At 31.4% G+C, this 8,168-nt stretch overlaps 1 long non-coding RNA gene across 1 annotated transcript; it reads right to left on the bottom strand.

Annotated features, from left to right (window-relative positions):
- Positions 1–3,921: 3,921 nt before the first annotated feature.
- LOC112422455 (uncharacterized) lies at positions 3,922–6,377 on the bottom strand. Its single transcript, XR_003012753.2, has 4 exons — positions 6,100–6,377; positions 5,388–5,459; positions 4,518–4,585; positions 3,922–4,408 (listed from the first exon to the last, which is right to left on the bottom strand). It is a non-coding gene; the product is annotated as an uncharacterized lncRNA (long non-coding RNA).
- Positions 6,378–8,168: the final 1,791 nt, after the last annotated feature.

Raw genomic sequence — 8,168 nt, 5'->3', positions numbered from 1 at the left:
CTTAAGCTCTAAATTGGAGTAGTTTTTTTTTGTGATGTTGGTACACTTATAGACAACCAATTTTGAAGCATGAAAAAAATATGGTTACACCTTTAAAAAATAGTGGTTATATTTTTGAAGTTTTTGGTTACCTAATTTTTCTTGTAAAAACAATATCATATATTTGTAGATAATTTATCACTTGTAGTATAAAAAAGGTGTCACCTTCCATGTTGCTTGGACTCTGAATTGCAGTAGTTTTCCGTTGTGACGTCGATACACTTATAGATGATCAATTTTGAAAACAGGAAGAAAAATATGGTTACGCCTTTGAAACATAGTGGTTATATCGTTCAAGTTTTTGGTTGTCTTTATTTTTGCGATGAATTTTTAAGATAATTTATCAGTGAACAATAAAAATTTATCACCTTCCATGTTGTTTGGTCTTTGAATTTGAGTAGTTTTCGGAATTGCAGTAGTTTTCTTTTAATTGATGGGTCTCTGAAAACATGTCAAATGGCTTGTTTATATGATCGAATTTAACCAAACCGCATACAAGAGCAGACATGATGTAAACAAGAGTAAATGATACGAGGAAAATTGTTAAAAGAATACAATGAAGATATATAGGATTTTTATAACACATATCCTAAAAACCAATATAATTTACACATTTGATAAAAATTGGTTAAATGCTTCAACAATTTGGTTAGATTTTGTAAAGTTTGTCAAATTTATAAGATATTTCACCTCTCACTTTATTTTCATCAGTCTACTGACAAGTGTGTACTAAATATATTCCCTTTCGTGAGATCACGTGGAGAAATATATTCCTTTCTTAATGGCAACATTTTTCCGTTGTGAGGTTGGTACACCTAAAGACGACCTATTTTGAATGCAGGAAAACAAAGTTTACTCCTTTGAAATATATCCTTTAAAAACAAATATTATGGGCCCATAAGTTTTGCGATTCCCTATTTGTATGCACAAAATTAGCGCAAAATTAAGTTTTTCTTGAAAACTAATAGTAGTTACACATTTGATAAATATTGGTCAAATACTTCCTCGATTTGGTTAGTATTTGTAAAGTCTATTAACTTACAAGATATTGCAACTTTCACTTTATTATCATCAGTCTTCTCACCAGTGTGTCCAAATATATTATCTTCCTTCATATCACATGGAGGAATAATGAGAAAGACAAATTGGTAAGGGAAAGAAATTGTAGTTACGCCTTTGATATTTAGTGGTTAACGGTATCAGAAATATAGTTAGTTTCCTTAAAGATTATCATATGTATAAAATAATTCACCTAAATCATGGTCGGTAGTCGTTAATCACTTATGTCCTTCAACAACATTAGTTTTACACAATTCAAAGATGGAAGTAGTCAAAAATTGAGAAAATGAGCAAGAAAATAAGTTTTGTTACACCTTTGATAAAGGGGAATATGCTACTATATATTTGGACATGACAAATTTAAGGTGTTGAAATTTAAGAAGGTCGTGGTCCTATACTTATTATGAATTGAGTTACCTATCAAGAAGTCTTTGTGTCCAATTTATTTATGTAGTGTAGCTTGTGGTGCTGACAGTAATGGTTGGCATTGCCCAACCAAAATGATTTTGCTTGATTTTAGGTGGTATTTTGTATTGCTTGAACCTGGTGTTACTAGTTTAGGTTCTTTTTGGTTATGTCAACCAGCTAATTAAAGGCGTTTTGATTGAGGCATCTTGAAATGCTAATAATGTATTGTATCAAAATTGTTGTGTATCTTCACTTGATTGCATTAGTTTTTTCGTTATGAGGTTGGTAAACTTATAGACGATCAATTTTGAACGCAAGAAAAAACATGGTTATGTCTTTGTAAAATTGTGGTTATACACTTTAAATATTTGGTTATATGTAATTTTTTTTGTGACAACAATATTATTTTAAGTGAATTTATCACTGAAATATGAAAACTAATAATTCATATCAACATTTGGGTAATTCCCAACAACCATGCTTCAAATATTATGTTGGTTGGAACTATCATGTGAAAGCCATATCATTTTAAGTCAGTTTATCACTGAAATTTCAAAAGTGACCACTTACTATGCTTGTAGCATTCTAATTTCATTAACATTCTATTTTGAGATTGGTAAATTTACAGATGAGTAATTTTAAACATATGAAAAATATGGTCACGCCTTTGTAAAATTCTGGTTATATGCTTCAATTATTTAGTTTTTCTAAAGACTGTCATGGATATAAAATAATTCAAATGCGTGCAATACTTGCAGCTTATAAAAGAATGTGATAATGGTTTGACATAGCTTAACTTTTGTGATAAAATGTGATTCACTATTCGATTGGATTAAAATGTCATTATTTTTATCGCGAAAATGATGGTTAGCCAAATATTTGGTCTGTCTGACCACAATTTTTCAGGTGCGTGACCATTATTTTCCCGAATTTGTAAGTTGTCCGTCCATTTGCGTGCAATACTCGCAGCTTATAAAAGGTGTTAATAGTCCGACATACCCTAACTTCCGTGATAAAACATGATTTGGTAAACTTATGACCAATTTTGAACGCGGGAAAAAACATGGTGACATGTTTGTAAAATTGTGGTTACACGCTTCAAATATTTGGTTATATATAGTTTTCCTGCTAAAATAATACCACTATATGACAATTTATCATTAAAATATCAAGAGATGTATATTCTATGTTTCTTGAACTCATAATTGCATTAGTTTTCTGTTATGAGCATGGTAAACTTATAGATGACCAATTTTGAATGCATGGAAAAAACGTGGTTACGCCTTTGTAAAATTGTGGTTATACACTTAAAAAATTTGGTTATCTCTAGTTTACTTCTGAAAACAATATCATTTTAAGTCAATTTATCACTGAAATATTAAAAGTTATATATTCTACGTTTCTTGGACTCTTAATTGCATTAGTTTTCTGTTGTGAGGCTGTCAAACTTACAGACGGCCAATTTTCTGAGTTTAAACCATTTACTCATATTCGAGCTACGAGTACTGAGAAAATAGAATTGGAGCAAAGGAAATAATTACAACGTAAAATATCAAGAGATGTATTCTATGTTTCTTGGACTCTTAATTGCATTAGTTTTCTTAGTGCAAATAATCTCGGTGTTGCTGTTTACGCACCTTAAAAAATAGTGGTCACGCACCTTAAAAAATGTGGTCAGACAGACTCTAATTTTTGAAGAAAAAAAAATAGTGGTCACGCACCTTAAAAAATGTGGTCAGACAGATCATATATTTGGCTAGTTTATCTTTCTCAGGTATAAATAATCCCGTTTTAGGCGAATCGAACACATAATCTAATTTGATCACTACACTAAAAGTCTTTCCAACCATAAATAACTTATTTTACAATCTGCGAGTTTATCACGCCTAAAGACGGACAAGTTCTAATTTCTGAAAAAATAGTGGTCATGCACCTTAAAATATGTGATCACACAGACCATATATTTGGCTAGTTTATCTTTCCCAGGTATAAATAATCCCGTTTTAGGGGAATCAAACACATAATCTAATTTGATCACTGCACTAAAAGCCAACCATAAATAGCTTCTTTTACAATCTGCGAGTTTATCATGCCTAAAGACGGACAAGTTCTAAATTCTCAAAAAATAGTGGTCACGCACCTTAAAGAATGTCGTCACACAAACCATATATTTGACTAGTTTAACTTTTCCAGGTATAAATAATCCCATTTTAGGCGAATCGAACACAAAATCTCATTTGATCACTGCACTAAAATCCTTTTCAAACTCAGGTTTGGTAACATTTCACCAAATTCTGTCAAAGATAGATATTAGTTGCCCTTTGACTCATGCTAAAGATATACATGCTAAGATTTCACCTGTCAATAAAGACACAAATATTTTTTATATCAAAGAACAAAACATAACAAAAAACCTCCCAAAAAAATATATTACATAACAGGTAGAGTGACTCATTAAACTGTAGGATAGTTGAACAATGTTAGTAACTAACAACATATGGTGTTTCCATTAATATTATAGGTGCAACATGGTCCTATTAAATAAAAAATAGCATCAATTTTTTTTTACATTACAATCATATCAAAACACCACTAATTTAAATCTTCTTCTTTATGCGTCCATCCTTCACCCACGGTGAAAGCAGAACCCCACTTTTTACTTTTTACACGGTTTCTTGGCTTGTCCTTAATTCTAGTCAACAGATTTGATGCATGATGTGCTTCATCATCTGATACATTTGCCGCCTCCCTTTCAATAACCCTTTCAATCTCATCCATGAAGACGTCCTCCTCGTCACCTTCATTTAAATGGTGTTTACTAAATTTGGAACATTTGAAGTTCGGTAAGCTTCTCGTTGACTTTAGTAATATACTTTGACTTACATTCATGCCTGAGACGTAACTGTAATAAACAAGAATTCCAAAGATGACATATAAGGAAAGGCATTAACAAAAACACAAAACACTAATGAAATCAAACAAACTAATTGACATTCATTGCATACACATACCATTTTGTCGACTAGACAATGCTAGAATTACCACGAGAAATCAACTGGTAGTGTAATGGTTGAGAAGACTACAACAGATGCAATTGTTATTGTCAATCAACTGAATTTTTATCGTAAAAAGAAAACAAAAATATAAAGGCGTGTCATCTTCACAACTTAGATAATTTTGTCTATGAATATTAAGAATTGACTTGTGAATATCAATGAATGACTAGCTTCAAATGTCTATGAAAATTGAATTGTTGAAATTGAGATTCAGATTTTTTAAAATTGGATTCAACTGGTTCGATATTTACTTAATGTTTCAATTGGTTCTAAAACAAATCAGTAGTTCTCGTGTCTGCTGAAAATCTATAGCCAAACAATTGTTTTTTATTCCGAAACATGGAAGTTTTATTAATACAAAACCAGACCCAACATCATACTGAGAAAATTAAGGACTCATATCTATGTCTAATCGGTAACATTACTTTAAACTTAGCATCGCAACAACTTGACCAAAGTAAGGACTCATATCTATGTCTAGGCACACCATAATAAATGATATAGGTTGTTTCAACAATCTCTCCCAAACAATTTCATTAATCCTTAGGCTGGCAGAGAAACACAAATGAACAAATCAAAACATCTCTTTGTTAAAACAATGACCAACTAATTATGAAAATTGTGAATTTACTAATAGCAATAACCATAACCCTCATAGTACAAGTGAATGGGGTAAACTAAACGTTATGCAAGGAAATATCTGACAAGAGCATTCGACAACAATAAAGGAATCCCAAAGAAAAAATATGAAAGGTCCTCAATTACTATCTTCCATAATAGAATTCTAAGAAATATTTTCAGATCATAAAAACAAGAAATACATACAGATGTTTGTGATGATGCTGACTGTGATGCCAATGCTGCCAAAGGAGTTTTCAAGCTAAGACCAGGTGCCACCTGAAAACATACATAATAAGTTACGAGTTCTGCCTCTACAAAGAATGATACTAATTAATATAATATATTAGCATAAAAAGTGTATAACAAACAGATCTCAAAGATAAGGGCACAGAGTAAAAAACCCAGCATACAGCAATAACCATCAAAGTTGTTTCCCACTCGGTGAGACTAATTAGATGGATCAAAGAATGCTATAATGTTTTTTCATGAAACCTCATGTATAATAATAAACCATTGAACCTTAAACTTTCTCGCTAATGCATTCCTATTTTGTCGTGACCCATAAAACTGGCTATAGACTAACCCAATGAATGTCCATAGCCTCTATCAAACAAAACTTTATCCATCAATAAACACACATAACATCAAATTCAACCCATTCTTAACTTCAGTACTGCCAAAATCTTAGATATAAATTAAAAAAAAAAAAAAGATTTTCAATATACCCATAAATGTTTAAGTCTAATTTTAATTAAACTGGTACGAATAACAACAATAGTGAATCACCGCAAAAATGAGGAATGCTGACGAGATAAATTATCAGATTAACAGATACCGCAAGAATAGTGAATATACACAGATATAAATTACCAGTTTGAACAACCAAATCAAACAAAAGGGAGATGAATGAATATACCTGAGTTGAAAAACGCCGACGAGAGAGGGCACAGAGAGAGCGTCGGCGAGGGTGCTACAGTTGAAAGAAAACCGCCGACAAGAGAGAGCACAAATAGATAATAATGGAGACACAATGAATTTCAATCAGCGGCGGGTGAAAGGGGAGAATCGAAGATCAACGACGGTGACGGTGAAATCTCGTGAGGTGCTAGGGTTGGGAGAAAAGGGAAATGGCATGGGAGAGAGAGAGATGGGCCGAATCCTCTACTACAGTTAATTTTATTTTTTTATCATTACTCATTTTTGTGTAACATGGATTTGGCAATTTTTTTTATTAATTAAATGTGCCACACAAGAGGGGTGTATGAGTGGTATGCCAGCTATGGAGGTATGTATAACAGTGCTCTATAATAATAATAATAAAGGATATAAAATAAAATAATGTATAAATTATTAAAATAGTTTTACATTACTTAAAAATAGTGTTAAGTTGGGTATGTATGTGTTTTCTTTAAAAATGTTCCTAATAATTGTTAAACAGTAACAATTATTTTCTTCGTTACACACCTGTGTTACTAAATGTCAAGTATGTAGTAGTGTGATAGGAGATTTAGGCAATAAAATCAAAAGCAAACAAATCAAGGTAAAGGAACTAATAAATTTAGGTCCAGAAGAAAGTTTATTTATATTATCCTCTTATTCACTTGGTTTTTTTAGGGCTTTTTATGTTTCCCTCAAAGAGGTCGGATGAGAATTCTCAAGAAGTCTATTTTTTATTTTATTTGAGGTTATATACTTTAAATCAAATCAAATCAAGTTATAATAAATCTAATTACTTATTGTCTAGACTATATAGAAAATAAAAAAAATACTCGTTGCTTTTTTACCAAAGATGAAAAAAACTAATTAGTTTGAGATGCCAGAATGGTTTTGGAAATTATCAAGGTTGGTTTTTGCGGAATAAAAGTCATGTGGTGAATTGTATTCTTTGTTTTATTCAACAACTTTAGTTACACCAATGTGCTGTATTTTTTAGATCTTTTTTATTTCAAAATTATTTAAAAATTACTTTTATCTAAAGCGCCTTAACCACATGGATCATACTCATAACCTCAAGATTATTACTTGGTCATACAACTCTCCATCTCCTCAAGATTATTTAAAGATTTTTTATTTCAAAATTATTTAAAAATTACTTTTATCTAAATTACTTTTTTTTTTTTATGCTCATACAACTCTCCATCATCCCCTCAATCATAAAACCTAGTCCTTGTTTCCTGTCTTCATTTCCTATGTCTACCGTCATAGAAAGTGACTATGTCACACCTCAGGCTCATATGTCATCACGGATAAGTTTACTTGATAGCTCTTTTATTTATCCTGATTAACATTTAATTGATTCTTATATTATATGCTTATTCTTATTTTAAGATAATCCATGCCTAATTTTATTACAATCATAAGGATTTATCATTTTATTGTTTGTTTTGCAACCTAATTTCCGGGTCTATCAAGGCAATTAAGTATTGAGAAAGCAAAGAAAATCAAATGATGAGGAAGTGATGGTTTACAATTTCTAAATTAAGTATTCAGTTAATCGTCCTCAATCTCAACGTTATTAGACTCACAAGAAGGAGTATATACACATATCAAACATAGCACATTTAATCATTAATGAATGTGTGTATTGATGAAATTTTGGTGATTGCATACATAGTGAAATTTGGTGATTTATTAAGGTGTGAAAGTATACTTGATATGATATTACACTTGTATGATTAACGTTGAATAAATGACAATGAATCCTTGTGAATAATGTGATTAGATGTCATTGAACATCTGAAATTAGTTATGTCGTTTATTTTCGTTTGATTATGCTTTAATTGATTTGAATGATGTCTAACCCCCAGTGGTCGTTTGGTCGACCGTATGCCTTATTCTTATGAATGGATAGACGGTGTGCAGGATTAGTTGCTTAGCTTGTTTGGTGAGTTGGTTGAGGACAGCGGAAGCTTCCTCCTTTATCTACTTTGGAGTTTAGTAGTGTCGGGCTCTGATTAGGATATCGAGTCTTACTTTTGTCGTTGC

The sequence above is a fragment of the Medicago truncatula genome, chromosome 6 (genome assembly GCF_003473485.1).
Source record: "Medicago truncatula cultivar Jemalong A17 chromosome 6, MtrunA17r5.0-ANR, whole genome shotgun sequence".
Classification (NCBI taxonomy): Eukaryota; Viridiplantae; Streptophyta; class Magnoliopsida; order Fabales; family Fabaceae; genus Medicago; species Medicago truncatula.
This window is presented reverse-complemented; position numbering and strand designations above follow the sequence as displayed.